This window comes from Homalodisca vitripennis, chromosome 1 (genome assembly GCF_021130785.1).
Source record: "Homalodisca vitripennis isolate AUS2020 chromosome 1, UT_GWSS_2.1, whole genome shotgun sequence".
Taxonomy (NCBI): domain Eukaryota; kingdom Metazoa; phylum Arthropoda; class Insecta; order Hemiptera; family Cicadellidae; genus Homalodisca; species Homalodisca vitripennis.
Genome location: NC_060207.1, coordinates 223,059,723 through 223,078,866, shown reverse-complemented (window position 1 = coordinate 223,078,866; position 19,144 = coordinate 223,059,723).

Below are 19,144 nucleotides of genomic sequence, written 5' to 3'. Positions count from 1 at the left end.
ATTGTGGTCTAATTGATTATACATTTACATAGAACAATACATTACCTAATGTATGTGTAGTGTGTGTATTAGTGTAAGTGGGGCGGCCTCCTGCCACATTGGCCCGCATCACCCTGGAACAATCAGAAAACATTCATTTTTTAATATATGATTGCAATTAATACGTTATAAACGTTACATTAATCAGTTTAATGTAATATCTCTGAAACAAGTTGATATTGAAACAAACGTATCAGTAAACATACCGTCATACAACAATGCGTAAGCTTAAGTCGAATAGGATAAGATAAATATAGTATACCTGAATGTGTTGTGCAGTGAATAGGTATTTGCTGGAGTTATATGTAGTTCTACACGCACGCACACTTTCACACGTTCATTCATCAACATTCATACTTTGCGTGTTTCGCAACACACGTGGATAAGTCTTAGATGTTCGTGTCGCAGAGGGGACGTCAAACCAACGTAGGACCGAAGCCACCTGAAAATAATCAGAACAAAACTCTCGAATCACAAATGTGGTACCAAGAAGTTGCCTATTTCATTCCTTCAAACTTATAAGAGATGCTGTAAATCTAAGTATGTGACCAACACAGTTGTTTCAGAACGGCGTGATAACTTATATCTTAAATGTTTCAAAGACTTACGGTACTGGACTTCCTCCCATTGAATATGTAAAGTAAAAATGTATGCTGAAACAACACAATCAGAATATTATTACACTTTGTTGCCTTTTAAATTATGTACAATAATAGTGGGGTTTTACTATGAAAAGTAAATAGGTAAATTTTATTCAATAAAAAATTAATTTGAATTTTAAATGGATGTTATGAACATGATTTATACATAATATATTATGATAGATCAAGGAAATGTCAATACTATCGTTTTGTGGACATTCTTAAATTTTACTCTAAATATGTATTCAGAGGGTAGATTAAGTCCGGAAAGTACCCATTCTCATACATGCTTGCACATGATAGTTGCATCAGATAGAATGGTTCAAAACCACAATAAGTTACACCCTTCCATATGAGACCTTCCTATTATTCCTAGTTAATGAAAGTCAACATCCTGATATTCGAATTGATTCAGAGGTTTAAGATAATAGAATTTCATTAATCGTAATACAAAAGACTAGACGAAATATTTTTGTACCATAACAGACAATGCAATTTCCCTAACACAAAATAATCACGCTTAAACCATATGCACTCGAAGGCAGTATTTACTATTTGTCCTTGGAGTTCGAATGGCCCAGCTCTTCTCCGCCGCCATTTTGTCGGAAGCGTTGATTAATTTTCGCCGTAATGTTATCTCAGCTCGTATTCCAAACTGTACTAGCCAAGATTTAATACGTCCATAGCTCGTAAGGCCAGCACTACTGGCCACTAAAATAGCAGTTATTTTCTAATATCCTCATTGTTTTATAATGAATGTTAAGTGCTGAAACCTATCAAGCAGCTTTATTTAAAAGTAATTTTTAAGTATAGCAGTAAATTTTAAATTAGCCTATAATTATTCTCTAAAGATAGACTTTGAAAATAAGACGAATTACGCGTAGTGGGCCTGTACACTGAAGTGATAGAAGAAATAGAAGAACCCTAGAACATTTTAATAGGACACGTGTCCTAACTATTCTTGACTACACATAGGTACGTATTTTTAAAAGTTTTTTGCCGTAAAAAATGTAAAGAACTGAGGGAAATGTATGATTATTCAATTCTCAGTATAACATACCGGTAAAAGCCTACTTTATAACATTTTATTGAATATCTTTGTTAACAACATACGTATACGTGTTAAATGTCCCAAACTTATGTTTATCGTATATATAAACTTTAATTATTTTTAATTTCTTGTTTAAAACTATGAAAATAACGCGGAGGAAATTGAAAAGTAATTCCGACCTGGGGAGGCAAACAACAAATATGGCCGCCGAGGTGTCAATGAAAGTAGCGCGGCCATCTGTACTGGCCATACGAGCTGTGAGGACATACTACAGCAAAAGTAACGCGAGCTGTCTGCAACCTTTGTGTGGCCTTTCGAGGGCAGAGGTTTAAAGATATGATGGTAATGCATGAGTTCATATTTTCCGTCGATAATATTTGCTGGTCTAAAACTATTACACTAAGTGGAATATATCAACATAATATACCGTGGAAAGAATTTATTTCATTATATTAAGTAGAACTATAATTTGTTTACATTGTTGGTTAACATTCTAAAGTGTACCATTACAGTAAAGGTCTTTATCAGCTATAGTATGACTGTCGTTTCATAAAACTACCCCCTTTGTCTTATTTGCCTTTGGTTATACAATACAACATTAGCAAAGTTTAAAAACACAACCTTCCTTTTTGAAGTATGATCCTCATTTGTAAACTATACCAGGTTTCATACATAAAATTAGCAGATCAACCGCTACATCAGCCCTTTTTTTTGCAGGAAGGCTACTTCTGCACGTGAACAAACACTAAACTAACATCAAGAACAAAATCGTAATGCCTAAGCTACCGAAGGTAGAGGGATTACTGGGAGGGTTGTGAATGTGATATTCAGTGCCCCTGTCCTGTCCATTAACATGGTTGACTGTTAGTGGAAGCAAATTTCATTGAACAGTTTAGCTGCCCTCAATAATGTCTAGGAGATGATTTTTTGCAGTTACAATGATTTTTTTATTGACGTTTCCACTCATACGACTGCATAACTCTATCAATAAATAACCCTATTTTGGGTACGTATTAGTATTTTAATCTCTTATATTAGAGGAATTACTCTTATTTTATTACTTCTTCGATGTAACCTACCCTGTTGTTCATGAGCTAAATAAGGTTGCCAACTATTGATGAAGTTTGAATAAATTTTAGTAGCCTATATGTGAACATAGGTAGTTTATCTGTAGCGGAACAAACTCAATAGTCTTTTAGGTAAAACGTTACCTCAGTGTAATAACAACTATCTCACCTCTATAAAATTTCCTTCAAGTCTTGTACAGCATCATTTTAGAGAGACAAGTGTTAGAGAAGACTAGAAGATTTCTTAGATGTACTCATGGAGGGCCAACCACAAGAAATTGACGTACGTTTACGTTAATTGCAGAAAAAAAATAAAAAGTCATCACTAAGAGGATCTTCCACAAGGAATGATTTGATGTTGTAAATAAACATGTATAAAAATGAAATTTATATACTTCCATCCCTTTAGTCTTATAATACATTTAATAATACCACTTGCAATATTTAAAACAAATATTTTTGTATTGTTTTTTTGTGTTTTGTGGATAAACCACAGAGTTTGTTTCTTCATTAATGTAATATTACATAGTTTTACAACAAACAATACCCAGAGCAGTACACGTATAGCATCTACAGCCTTCATACTACTTATATACAGAAAGGAAGAGTTATTAAATGATGCAATATACAATGAGGCTTATATACATTACGACTGAGGCAATAAATAAAATATTTAGATTTACCATTTAGACGAGGTGCCAGGCTGATCCTTTTGGGTCCCTTATCGATGAGAGGGTGAAATTCTGAATCATAGTCTATGACACAGTTAACTTCCACTACCGCTGTACCTTCTCGCTAATAGTCAGTAAACCACATTTGAAATGTTTTGAAGTTTAACAATTTAAAAATCGGTTTTCATGGAAATGGTGATATACATTGTTACAAAAATTTTTATCTGCACTAAGTTTATTACCTTTAGAGCAATTCTTGTATATTATATCATCTATCTAGGAAACGGCTCCAACGGTTTTCATGAAATTTAGTATGCAGGGGTTTCGGGGGCGATACATTTCTAGCTAGGTTTAATTTTTTGATAACGTTGTTTTATCCGTTTTCAAACAATGTAAAACTGCTAAAAAGTCAATATTTATTTATTTTGTATTACTTTGTTTACATTACATAGTAAATGACATCTGACGTATCATAAAAGAGTAATAAGCAATCTCACAGCTGATGTATCATCAGAATTGCCAAAGAATAACAATTTTTGTACAGATTAACAAAGGTTCGAACCGAAAGGAAATTTGGAATATAATACAATTTGATGAATAATTTAACTACTTTTAAAATTAAACTTATTTATCTACCTCATATATTTCGTTTCACATGTACTGCTAAAGGCAAATGCCTGCAAACATGAACTAACATTATACGAGCAGAACGGTGCAGAAATGTTTCGACGCCTACAAGATTTGCGGCAGCGTGCGTCACAATGTGTAGCTACTGAAAATGACGAGCAACGAGAATACCGATTAGAAGAACCAAGACGTCAAGACGGAAGAACTCGTAGGGTTTTAGAGCTTAATAATTATTTACCGACATACGAGTATAAATGTGCTGTTACTGCAGCTGTACAATATCACGCCTTAGGACCGTTTAAAACCTTGTGTGTCCATTGCATTTCCCCGAGGGACGGGTTTCCAATCGCATAAATAGAAATTCTTTTGCTGAAAGTTTGTATTGACGAATCTTTTTTAAACCGCCACCTGCATTTGGAGTGGATTCATAATAAAATGAGAAACATAAACGCATCTTTTGCTCTAGCATCCTTAAATGCAGAAAATAACAGAACAATAAATAGCCATGAAATTAAAGCTTTATGGTTTGTGGACAAGTATACCAAAAGGAAATCCTAAAACTCGATTTATCAGTAAACATTCCGGGCAAAGGACATCCATAAGGTTGGCCAGATTTAAATGACACATCCATTTTTGCTGCACCCACTGTGGGTTCAACCGGAATATATAAACCAGCCAGAAGTGAACCCTCCTGGGATATATATACACGTTAAATTGTATAAATGGCAATAGCCTTATTTAATTTCAATAAACATTGAATCACAAAAAGTACTTGCTCCGCCGGGAGTCGAACCCGGATCTCTCACTTGCCGGGTGAATGGGCTACCATTACACCACAGAGTGCTTACTTTTTCCGATTCAATTATTTTGTATTGTATATATATACTATTCCAAATAGTTTAAAGTTTAAACAAAAACAGAAAATCCAGTGCTCAGGTTTAAATTTTTAAGTTCTCAGAACCATTCATTAGAAACACACTGAATTAATAAAACAGAGAAACAGAACCCATACCACGAATTTAAACCTTAACCAAAATAGAATTACCATACAGCACAAGATTCTAATCAGCCGTATGAAGAATATTTGTAAGTGTTTACATAGAACTATAAGTTTATATAAAAAAGGAGAATAGAATCATGTTAGGTTCAACCCATCTGGTTGCCTTGATTTTAAAATTAATTGATTAACGATTTCAACATTTCTAAAATTTATCAGATTGGTATTTTGATTGGGATTTGGCTGTAAATGGTAGATTCCTTTTAAGACGAAGCAATCTCCATGTTTATTTTGATTGTTGAATTGCATGAGCAGATAACGGTCTCTCATTATGTGTGTGAATATATATACAAACAAACACACACACACACACACACACACACACACACACACACACACACACGCACAACGAAAATGTATATGTAAGGTGATTTACTAGATAAAACCCTTCTTCTTCTTCTTGATATATTAAACTTACATTCACACGAGCTGGCCCTGATGACGGAGTCACTTATCCCGAGTTCATGTGTCACGTCACGTTCACATCCTCTCACTCTAACACTTTCTCTCTCTCTCTCTCACTCACTTTTCACTTACATCGGTAGTATGAGTGAACAGAGCCAGCACTCTAAAATGTCAAAGTTAGAACGTTTCAGCAATAACATGTGAAATATAGAGTACTGTTAAAATGGATAATAATAATAGTTATTTCAATTTATCCTGGAATAGTAATTAGACTCAATAGGAGTGTTAGGTGTTTCAAAAAAGTATGGTAATTAAATTTATTTTTCTTTGGCCTGAGTGTCTGAGTTACAGATTAAAATGCTCATATTGGAAAGCTCGAATTTGGGGCCTTATGTAAATATACGTACAACGTTACGTTGTAATATATGACATTTCTTTGTAGGGAGTTTTAGATCCAAAATAATATGTTTGGATTACAAAACTTAAGTCCTTCTCAGTTTGCTTGAACCTGCATGCCCATATAAGCAGTATCGAGGTAGATAATGGTGCATGTCACTCCATGGGATTTGGCTGAGCGTCAGTGAATATATTTATATTGGCCATATAGGTAACGATAGCGGTAAGAAGAACATCGCAGAATAAGTAAATTTTGCAAAATTGCAACTCATGTAAGTAGACCTAGCGCCCCTTGCGGACAGGGCTCTGATTGGTCGAGAGGGGGTCACGTGATCCAAGATGGCGGCTAAGCTCCGCCCCCCTGCGGGAGAAATTCCCTCATGTGCGGGAGAAATTCCCTGCTCACACTCTTATCCTAGTGTTTTGGGGTGATTTGGGGTGTCAAAATCGGTGTTTTTTCGGTAAAATCGGTGATTTGTTGGGTCCGGTGAGGGAGAAAACGAGGGACGGAGGGAATTCCAACATGGCTGCGCCCATGTATCACGTGATCAAAAAAAACCAATATGGCTGCGCCCATGTATCACGTGATCAAAAAAAGAAACCAATATGGCTGCGCCCACGTAAACATAACCTCACTTTTTTCTCGGCGGGGATTTCAAATAAAACGACTCAGTAAAGATAAGCTATTTATTGCTACATAATCAGTGGTCACCGTGGTCAGCCTCCGGGTCCCTTGCGGTTACCTGTAAAAAAACCAGACATGTAACGACTGTAACCGCAAACTTCCTATTGGCCGGAATAAACGCGTCTCTGATTGGTCTAAAAATAGCCGCCAAGCACTCTGATTGGTCGGTGTTCTACACAGTCGGCAGAGATTTCCCTGTCTCGCCAGTCTGGAGGTGAACGTCAAAGAGGTAAGACCTATGACGCTCTGTTCCTTGATATTGCACAACATTGTGTATACATAGTCGATATCAAGACAAGAAAACCTCGCTAATTACTAATATAAAATAAATAAATAAAACATTACCTATCTAGATATTATTTTTTAATATATTACTGTTGCAATGGAATCTCAACCTATTGAAGTGGACCCAGAGTCTCGTAGGGAACTGGATCCTGTAAAAGTACTAGGAAAATACGAGACGTGTGTAAAAAGATACAGAGTTTACGGTACCAAGACCACCTTCAAATTTAATACAGTACCAGATAACGTAAGTGAAATTGACTGGATAAAAACCGGATTTTCCAAATTAATCGATGAAATGAAAGCGAATTGTTCAGAATCCGACTATCTCGGCTTCACTCTTCACAGTTTAAATTTGAAAACCAAAGAGCCGGGTTATGTAGCGTTTCGGCCGGTTCATCAAGTCAAAAGTGATGTTTTATTCGAAATTTTTGGTGGGATAATTCAAAGTAATGCCGAATCCGTAAAGTCAGCTGATACGTTTAGAGTAGAGTGTACTAGAATTAACCTTCCTGTAGGTAGTGGTAGAGTAAGACCAGGTTTTTATAATAACTTTAAAGAAGAATGTAAAGCACGTAGAGGTATCATAGTCATTAAGAATAGCGATAATCTGTGTCTAACGCGTGCGCTGGTAGTGGCCAAGGCTAACGTTAAAAAAGATCCCGAGTATGAATTGATAAAAAAAGACAGATGTCAGAGACAAACAACAAAGGCGGAAAAATTGATGGCGAAAGCCGGGGTCCAAATGCCTGAACAGGGAGCGGGGATCCCCGAACTTAATAAATTTCAAGACCACCTGAAAAAGTATAATATTACAGTTTATAACTACAACAGTAAAGGCCGAGATGTTTATTTTTTCAGGTACTAACTCCGATGCTCAGTACAAAATAAACTTGTTGTACCATAGGGGTCACTACAATGTAATAACTAGCCTAACTGCAGCTTTTGCGTGCCATTTTTTCTGCGAAGCATGCCATGTCCCTTATGACCACAAAGGTTTACACAGATGTTCAAATATCTGTGCTGCGTGTCAAACCGTTTCTCCACCGTGTAAAGAGGAGCATGGGGGAATTTTATGCCCTGACTGTAACATGACCATGAAAAATCAGATCTGTTTCGCAGCCCACAAGAGTCAACGATGCAAGTCTGTCAAAAAATGTTTACAGTGCCAAAGGCTTGTCTTTCTCAACAGTCGTAAGTCAAAACATGTGTGCGGTGAAGTCTTTTGCAAAATCTGTAACGATTTTCATGCCCCCGAACCATCAATGTTACATGCGGGTCGACACAAACAAACCAAAAACCAAAGACTTTCTTTTCATTTTCTTTGATTTTGAGACCCGTCAAGATGAAATTTTAACGGAAGAATCTAGAGTTCATAAAGTTAACCTTTGTGTTTCTCAACAATTTTGTTGGAAATGCATTGGTGGGGAAAATTGCCAAAATTGTACCTCCCGCACTCGTGTGTTTAGACAAGACCCTGTAGTAAGATTCATGGATTATGTAATGGATGTTAGGAAAAGTTTTAAAAACGTATGTGTAATGGCTCATAACGGTCAGGGTTTCGACTTTCAATTTCTGTTAAAGTACGTTCTCGAACAAACAAAATTCACTCCAGAGCTAATTATGCGTGGCACTAAAGTGATACTTATGGAGTTAGACAATGTGCGATTTATCGATTCGCTAAATTATTTCCCCATGGCCCTCTCTGCACTACCCAAAGCCTTTGATCTCCCCCCGGAGAAGAAGAAGGGTTACTTCCCTCATCTTTTCAACACTTTGGCAAACCAAAATTATGTAGGCCCCATACCACCCAAGGAGTACTATTGCCCTGAATCAATGTTTGAGAAGTCTTACAAAGATTTTGAAAATTGGGCACAAACGATCAACTTAAACAAAATGTAGTTTTTGACTTTCAAAAAGAGTTGGTCGAGTACTGTATCTCCGATGTGGAGATACTGGCGCAAGCGTGTATTAAGTTTAGAAACATGTTTTTGAAAGAATGTAACGTAGACCCGTTCATGGAAGCCGTCACCATAGCCAGCGCCTGTAATTTGGTTTTTAGACGGAATTTTCTCAAAGCTAACACTATTGGTCTAGTCCCAAAGAACGGATACCGTATGGTTGATAACCAATCGCCTATTGCTTTACAATGGCTTACTTGGGAGGAAGACCAACGCGGTATTAGGATCCAACACGCAGGACGGGAAAGAGAAGTAAAAATTGACGGTATGAAAGTAGACGGTTTTGACGGGGAGCGCGTATACGAATTTCAGGGCTGTTATTTCTACGGGTGTCCTAAATGTTTCAGATACGATAGGGAAGCATCCTTGCCCGATGATCCCTCAGACTCCCTGCACTTAAGGTTCGAGAGAACCAAATCCAAAATAGATAAACTCCAAAATTCCGGATACGAAGTTATTGAAATGTGGGAGTGTGAATTCAATAAAATAAAGAAAGAACAAAAATTGGATTATCTAAATTCTCTCCCCATTCTAAACACACTCCCACTCAATCCCAGAGATGCCTTCTTCGGGGGAAGGACAGGTAATGCTAAAACCTTCCACAAGTGCGAGGACGGGGAAACAATTCAGTATGTAGACGTTTGCTCCTTGTACCCGTTTGTCAATAAGTTTTTGCCTTATGTTTTATCCCATCCAAAAATCTTTGTAGGTGACAAGGAGTGTAGAGAAAGGGGCATGGAGGCCGAAGGACTCCTAAAATGTAAAGTATCGCCTCCGCTAAATTTGTACCACCCCGTCCTCCCTACACGTATGAATGGTAAATTAATGTTTGTTTTATGCCGTACATGTGGTCTAGAAATGCTAAACACGGACTGTAATCATAGCACCGAAGAAAGAGCATTGACAGGGACATGGAAAATGCAGGAAATACGCAAGGCTGTAGAAAAAGGATACAAAATTTTAGAAATGTACGAGCTTTGGGATTATAAAATTATTACTTACCGTAAGACGGTGGCCTTTTTACGGATTTTGTAAATAAGTTTCTAAAAATTAAACAGGAGGCATCGGGCTACCCCTCCTGGTGCCTCACAGAAGAGGATAAAGCCGTGTATATTCAAAATTATTACGAGCACGAAGGTGTCAAACTTGACCCTTCCAAAATTGAAAAAAAACGGGGGTCTTCGCTCTCTCGCAAAATTGATGCTAAATTCTTTCTGGGGAAAATTCGGACAGAGGGAGAACCAAACTAAAACTTCCATCATTAGAGAACCCGACGAGTTTTTTAAATTACTAACAAGTCCCGGGACACAAGTAAACGCCATTCAAGAAATTAACGAAGAGGTCCTCCTTGTTAACTGGCAGAACATCGACGAAGTCGGTGAATCCCTGCGAACCGTAAACGTTGTGCTCGCGGCCTTCACCACCGCACACGCTAGACTTAAGCTGTACAGTTACTTAGATCGAATAGGCAAACAAGTACTTTACTATGATACCGATAGTGTATTGTACATACGTAAGGAAGGTTTGTACAGTGTCCCCACAGGGGACTACTTGGGCGAAATGACCGACGAGTTGGTTGACTATGGTCCAGGGTCATACATAGTAGAATTTGTTTTCCGGAGGCCCCAAGACTTATGCCTATCTTGTTTGGTCCACTAATAAAAACGCACTAGTTGAAGTTTGTAAAATAAAAGGCCTTACTCTAAATTTAAAAACTAGTGAAAAACTAAATTTTTCAAATTAAAAGAAATGGTACTTTCTGAAAGCAAGCAATCATTAGAGATCACTGAGAACCGCATTAGGCGTACTAAAGACAGAAAACATAATTACCGTAGAAGAGACTAAAATGTTTAAAGTGACTGGACCAAAACGCAAACACGAAGGTAAGTATGAAACTCTACCATTCGGTTACAGTAAAAGGCTAAAAACTTACAAGTAACTACACTCTGATCCCATTAGTCGATTCGCTCGCATCTCCTCTGCTATTCTAAGTACACTCTTTAATAACACGATCCTCCGTAAGTTTCACAGACCCGCCTTCCGCATATCAGTGAACTTTTTCAAAGTCAAGGTAATAACTCTTTGTTCATCTGACATGTTGACACTAACTAACTAACTGACTGACTTATAAAGACGCACGAGCCTCATACTCCCCACTATCACCGTCACCAATCGCAAGCGTGAGTCCTGTTCCATATATTGATTTTTAAAGACTTGCACATGACAAGGCTATGCCCCGGACAGCTTCAGGGGTTCTGGAAGCGCGAGTGAATGAGACCTCTAAGGCCGGCGTAAAACCTGTAAGCCCTGGGGTCACGAATGAAGGTCACTGGCGCGGCCTAACAGCCCGTAAACCTGAATGTTGTGTGTGAATGAGACCTCTAAGGCCGGCGTAAAACCCGTAAGCCCTGGGGTCACGAATGAAGGTCTCTAAGGCAGGCCTAAACTCTGTAAGCCCTGGGACCTGAATGTTGTGCGTACGACAGAACCCCTGGAGGTACCCCACTGGCACGGGCCTGACCTAGAGAGAGACTATCTTAAGGACTTACCTACAGCCTCCAAGTATTTCAAGAACATTGCATTGTCCTCCTCTTCGTCGGAGTACCACCCGACGTCGTAGTCTTCTATAGGTCCCTCGAAAGGGACACGAGACCCTGATGCTGAAAAAAAATCCGATACTCTGAGTATCTATCTGATTGAAAATCATTAGTAAACTTTTGAAACAAGTATTACGTACCTTTAGCGGTCGGCGATGGAGGCGGTGGCGGAGGAGGCGGTGGCGGTGGAGGCGGTGGCGGTGGAGGCGGTGGCGGAGGAGGCGGTGGCGGTGGAGGCGGTAGCTCCTTGGCGAGGTACTGCCACAATACCACCAGCACCGTTGCCAACATTGTAACTGACTGACTGCGTTACAGAACGCGAGAGCTTTATGGAAGGGAGAGGTCACATGACCTCAAGTCAATGTCGCCGGGGAGGTGCGAGTGTTTCATTCTAACTCAAACCATGGCCGAGTCTAGACCATTCCAACCACGCTCCCTGTTTGACCTCGCTAAAAAAACCGTGGTCAAGCAGTTCCGTAATGACTTCCGTGCCCTTATGAATTTAGAGGTACCACGAACGGTCATGGACGCTCTCATGGAGGAGCACGGTAAATACGACTGCCTCAGTGCTGAGTGTGTACTGTACACACCACTTGGAGGTTCACACTCTTACTGCGACCTAACGTGTGCCATCACGGGTCTGGCTATAGAACCTTACTTCCGGATGTATTTTGAAAGTCTACGCCCCAACGCCTCCATTATTCATTTGATAAGATACCGTATGACCCCCAACAGTTACCTTCTCGGTACGGAAAGAAACCTTGCGCTAGAGCCGGAAGTTTTGATGTATATTACTTTTCGCTATCTAGCGATGATATTGAACATCTAGACAGGACATTACGCTGTAGGACTTGCAGAAGGTCTCTGCTCAAAAATGCGTGGAGAGGTAGATGCAACTGCCTCCGCTAAACCGTCTAAGCAACAAGGGATGGGACAGTAATTTGATCACAGGGCGACAACCAGTTACTTCTGGATTGGCCCTCAAAATCAAATACTGTTTAACCTGGGCATCGAGCATGCGAGTGTTCGATGTGGGTGTTCCAAACCACACCACTTAGACGAATATAAATACCGGTGATATACAGATTAAAAATGTATATAAACTTGTATATAGTGTTGATATCACTGTAAAATTGTAAATACTCTTGTAAACACTTATATTTGTGCAAAGTGTGAGGTCTCAGTGGGGAGTCGGTGGTGGTGGGAGAGTAATCGTGGAGGCAGTGGTGGTGGTAGTGGGAGAGCACTTCATTCTCAATCATGGCGTGGAACCCAAAGAGCCTCTATGATCTTTGTCTACGGCAAATTGCCCGACACCGTATTGACTTCTTACGACATATCCAGATCCCCGAATCCATCCGTCGGGAAATTAAATTTAAACATCGCGAATACTGCTTTGAATTGGTAGTCAGATACAAAGAAGTTTACGACGGACGCAGACTACGCAGACTTTGTCATATGTGTGCTCGTGACCTTTCAGCTGTTCTTTGGCAAGAAAGGATTGACGTCCACGTATTACTTCACGGAAGATACATTTTACACAATGCGTAGTTTATGGGAGTGCGCATTGTGTAAAACTCACCTCTTTTACTATACGACCGGGCGTTTGCATGTGCGATCATTCCATTGTCTAAGCAACAAGGGATGGGACAGTATTTGATCACCGGGCGACAACCAGTTACTTCTGGACTGGTCCTCAAAAATCAAATACTGTTTAACCTGGGCATCGAGCATGCTAGTGTTCGATGTGGGTGTGTTCCAAACCACACCACTTAGACGAATATAAATACCGGTATACAGATTATTTTTTCTTCATTTACAAAATGGACGCGATAGCGAAAGAACTGCACAAACCGGCTAGGCGTAACTACCCCAGACGCAGGGTTACGCTGAAAGGAATTAATGACCTGTATCAAGCCGACCTTGTAGAGATGATACCTTACTCGAGAGTAAACAGAGGTTACAAGTATATACTGGACGATGCTAAACTGTTTCTCAAAATTTGCGTTTGCCGTTCCTATAAAGAACAAGACCGGCGCTGAAGTCGTGCATGCACTAGAATCTATACTGTCTAAACACAAGATGAAAAACTTTCAAACGGACCACGGTAAAGAATGGTACAACAGTCACGTTAAAAAAAACTTTTAAACAAACACAGCATTAACCATTACTCTACCCAATCACATTTGAAAAAGTTCTATTGTGGAACGTCTAAACAGAAGCCTGAAAGAAAAAATGTACGAGAGATTTACGGCACACGGTAGCTACGAGTGGTTAAGTATTTTACCAGACATAGTCAAGGAGTACAACAGTAGTGTGCACAGGACAATCGGTATGAAAACCAAAAGATGTTAGACGAAAACACGTAAAACAGATTCTCGCCCGCATAAATAAACATAATAAAGTGGTTAAAACAAAAAATCCCAAATTCCGTGTAAGCGATCAGGTTAGAATTAGCAAATACAAAGGTGTATTTAAAAAAGGATATCTACCCAACTGGTCAAATGAAATATTTACAATATTTGCGATAAAACCTACAAAACCTGTAACGTATATATTACAAGACATAAGAGGTGATATTTTGCAAGGCGGTTTCTATGAACAGGAACTGATAAGAACCGCAACAGGAAATGCCTATCTCGTTGATAAAGTACTCCGGCGGAAAGGCTCCAAGGTCTTGGTGCGGTGGCCGTGGTTTTGACGATACTCACAATAGCTGGGTAAACTCCAAAGATATTATTAAACCTAAAAAAAAGAAAGTAAATTATAAAACATGATGCAATACCATGGAACCGTCATTACCAAAATGAAGCTCGTAAAGCAAGCCACGACGTTTAACGTCCACAACATGGACGAGTATATAGGTAGCGGTTTAAGTCGCAAAAACAAAAACGGTCCGCTTTTACCAGACTCGATAAGAGGTTTAATTGTAGGTCCTTCAAACTGTGGTAAAACAAACGTGTTATTCAATCTGATCACCGATCCGAACGGATTACGATTCGAGAATGTGTACGTATTTTCAAAGTCATTGTACCAACCAAAGTATCAATTACTGGCTAAAATGATACCGAAGGAAGTAGGGTATTTCGCGTACGACGATAGCTCCCTGGTCATTAAACCAGACGAGGCTAAGGAAAACTCTTTGATGATTTTTGACGATATAGCTTGCGAAAAGCACGGCAATATCCGCAGTTACTTTGCTATGGGGAGGCACAAGAACGTAGATACATTTTATCTCGGTCAAACCTACAGTCACGTACCGAAACAGCTGGTCAGAGACAATGCAAATTTCATAATACTCTTCAAACAGGATGATATGAATCTACACCACGCTTACAGTGATCACGTCAATACCGATATGAGATTTGAAAAATTCAAACAGTTGTGCAGTATGGCGTGGAAGGACAAACACGGTTTTATCGTCATTAGCAAGGACGATGACATTGATAAAGGGAGGTACCGAGTAGGTATAGACAGTTTTGTTCAAGATCTATAATGGTGAGGATCTACACTTATAACGACATCAGAGGGTTCTCGGACCAGAGACTCCACAAAGTCAACTCAAATCTGTGTACGTGGTACTACCCGGACAAGAAAAAATTTTGCGGTAATTACTGTAGCAGACGACCACCACCACACGGTTTCCTTTTCAATAGAAGGTGTTGGAGACACAAACGCCAAGGACAGTACAGTGCAAACCATTCCTCCTGTAATTCTGTTAATGATTTTCGTCCAGCGAACGGTTTTATAACCGCGATATCTGGATAGAATTTTTGAAAAAGAGCCAGGAGAAAGGTGTACCGTTTGAACTCGTTGTATACCACGAAGACATGTTAAAGTGTACTGTGCGGGAATCGCAGAAACCTCTTGTCCCGATTCAGACCGTTTCCAGACCAATTCGGTAAGCTTGTACCGTTGAGAAACGCACACGGCGGTATATACTTTGCCCAAGTCTGTATAAAGATGTTGGAGTACGCTTGTAAAGTCCCACACACCTCACGTTGCATCATTCCTCACGGAGCGAACTATACCTATTAGGAAACCCGTTACAATCTACAGACAAGTATTGGCCTCGAAATGCTACAGCGACATCAGCTATAACGTGGCGTACGGGCCGGTCCCCACGTGGACTACCGAGAGGCGAGAGAAACAAAGAGTTTGCGGCTGTAAATAATCTGTGCCAGAGCCTCTTTACTTCAGAATTTCTAAAGGTGGCCTTACCAACTGTCCCTATGTACTGTGAAATGTTCGGAATAAGTCTGATGGACGGAGTGTATAGTATTACAAACCGTGATCAGTTTGAGGCGTGGAGGAGATTTACAGGAGCCAATCCTTGTGAGTTCTGGCTACTCAACTCATACCTGATCCATATACACGGTAGGGCGAGGAACCCTATCGCTCGGTTAAAAGAGTACATGGATAAGACGGTAGAGAATGACAAGTACACGGTGGCCGAGATCCCGCAGTGAAGAGACGGATGGAAGAGAACGTTTGTATTTAGATCACGAGCGCAAGTGCAAATACCGAGATCAGTCTACTTCAGGAAACTGGGTACGGTAGCGTCACTTGGTGACATTATACACTACCTTAGAAAACACAAGAAACGCGCAATGTTTTTCAGACAAGTCGAACTACCGTAGTTAAAAGTGTCAACTCAACACGGACACGGTCAGTGTGCAATATGGAGCCAAACAAGAAGGTAAGATTTGACGACAGAGTGAAGGTTCATTTCGTTCCAAGATACGATGAGTGCAGAGGTATTGATGTATCACATGTTTTTGAGCAAATGAGGAAAGCGTATATAAATGTTAAACGGACAGATGGTGACATCATTGATAAAAATGGAGCGGAACGAGAAACAGCTTACAGCTGAGATATCAAAGTTGAGAACGGCCATCAGGCGAAAGTATAAGGAGTTTAAACAAGGGACTCTGTCTACCGAGATACGTCTGGAAAACCAGTACAAACCACTCCTGTCTGAACTGCGAAAGAAAACCAAGAATTCCGAAAATATAAAAATCGAACCTGAGGAAGAGCAGCAGGAGATAAAAGAGGAACTCTTCTCTCCCGCTGTAACATCATCTCCGAGAGTACCCGCTTACTTACAGGACGACGAAGTGCTGGAGACTAGTGATCCACCTTTACCCGAAGCAAGCGATATCCTTTCCACCGCTAAAGGACAACTAGAGGCTTCACAATGGGTGGAAAACACATTCCAAAATGCACTTACAGTCAAGTACATGAAGTCACTGATGAAGGACATTCCCAGTCAAAGAAAGATTGATTCCATATACGGACCACGCTATGATAACGGCACACTAATGATTGGAAACAAAGTGTTTAAATTTCGATAGTAACGGCAGTATAGTCATAGATGATGTGTACTACACAAACCCCTCGAAAGGTCTGTACGAATTAGTCTTTAAACGCGCACCGTTACATTACGATGAAACTGATTTGGTCACTTACAAGGATATATTGAACAGGACACACACACGCTCACAAAAGAGGTTACAATTATAAAAGTACCATAAACCGTAACAAATCGACAAAATACGAACTTGTCATTTCAAAACTATTTCCCAAAGCTTACTCGGGCAAAGGCTTCAAGGACATGTCAAACCCTGATCCCGTGTATTACGACGATCCGAATGAATTGTGTGAGAGATTAAAGGTTTTAATAGGTTCAGCTGAGGCGGGTAATACGGGTCATAAAAACGAAATTATAAACATCGTGGAAGAGTTGAGGGAGTTGAAACTCATCCGTGGTAGAGGAAATTCCAGGTATAGAGCATTGGTATAAAAAGTAAAGGATGTTCTCTTAGATTACAGTTTCAAAATGAGCGTGGACAAGTTTGGTCGCACCGGTGGCGAGACCGGTAAAAGAGGCCCTCCTGGGGTCGGGTTTCGCATAACGGTAGACGGTGATTACGATATCAAGGGCAAGCGGTTATGTAACGTGGCCGACGCCCAGCAGAGTCTAGACGCTATAAACCTGCAGACCTTGGACAAGAAATTAAATGGCACTAAAACAGATGTGACCCTGTATATGCTCAAGACACTAAATGTGAATAAACTCGATGCCAGAAATAACAGAATACCTAACGTAGCTAACCCTACGAACGAAGCGGATGCCGTCAACTTGCGAACGCTAAATAAAAGAACGTTAACGTTCGATACTGAGATAATAGACGCTAAAAAGAGAAGAATAATCAACCTGAGCGATGGTGAAGGATTTAAACGACGCTGTCACTCTGTCACAACTACATACTCTTACACCTATCAAGAGTATTAGAGATTCTACCGTTACTTTCAATAATTTCAGACTCTGCAGCGTTGGATGGCCAGTCGATCCTAAGGACGCTACGACTAAACGGTATGTAGATAGTCGTATACCCCAAATGGGCAAAGACGGGCATTGGAGTTTTGGACATAAGCGTCTGAGCGAGATTGAAGAGCCTCTATACGAGGGTGAAGCTGTTAATCTCAAATACTTTCAAAAACACGCCATGACCAGAGCGGTGCAAGATTGGAACGCGCAAACCGTTAAAATCACTAATCTGAGAGATCCTACCGACATGAGTGACGCGGTGACCGTGAATTACCTAGTGAGAGTACTGAGCGAAGTCTATTACGGTATGTACAAACTACTGGCTCCGACGCTGGACGCGCTATACACTTAACCGATAAAGACGAGTGGATCAGGTTTCAACATTGTCAACCCATACTTTAGGGACCCGGTGAGCAGGGTGGTGAGATCGAGATATAAGTAGGTTGTTGACATTTTTACCGTCAGTTTACTTTAGAACCTGGCGAGATGCGGTTCTCGGTATTAATTCTGTGTGTAGCTCCTCTGATAGCTGCTAATAAAACTTTGTTGTACTTGGAGAAATACGGCTATCTCAACAGCAACGAAACATCGCTGACTAACAATATTAAGGACGCCATTACGAGGTTTCAGGAGACGTTCGGACTACAGGTGACCGGATATGAAAACGAGGAGACGCTGAAGCTGATGGACACACCCGGATGCGGTAACTCGGACGAAGGCATAGCCCCGTTTTCCGTGAACCCATTAGTTAAATGGAACTCAACTCGGGTCACGTGGAACATGATTGGCTCTGGCATCCAGTATGCCAACATCGTTGAGAGAGCGTTTTCCTTGTACTCCAAGCACTCTGCTCTCGAAATCCGTAGAAGTTACAGTAATCCCACTATAATGGTAGTGATTTCCCCTAAGAAACACGTGGCGTACTACCTTAAAAGCACTTGCAGTTACGATTTTGACGGTCCAGGCGGTGTTCTCGGCCACGCCTTTCTCCCTCGACCGTGGCTGAACCAATCGGATATACACCTTGATTTCGAAGAGGACTGGGACTTTACAATGAATATACCCGCACCGGAGAAGACTTCGTTCTTTACAGTGATGGTCCACGAAATAGGCCATGCTCTCGGTCTTCAGCATTCGTCTGTGTTACGATCCGTAATGTTTCCGTCCTATTACCCGCCATCGGGTATCAACAACTTGTACGAATTTGATTTGGACAGAGACGATCAGCTTGCAATTCAGGTTTTGTACGGACCGCCTGTCCCCTCCTCCTCCTCCTCCTCCACGTCCACAACATCATCCACTACAACATCCACTACAACATCCACTACTACTAC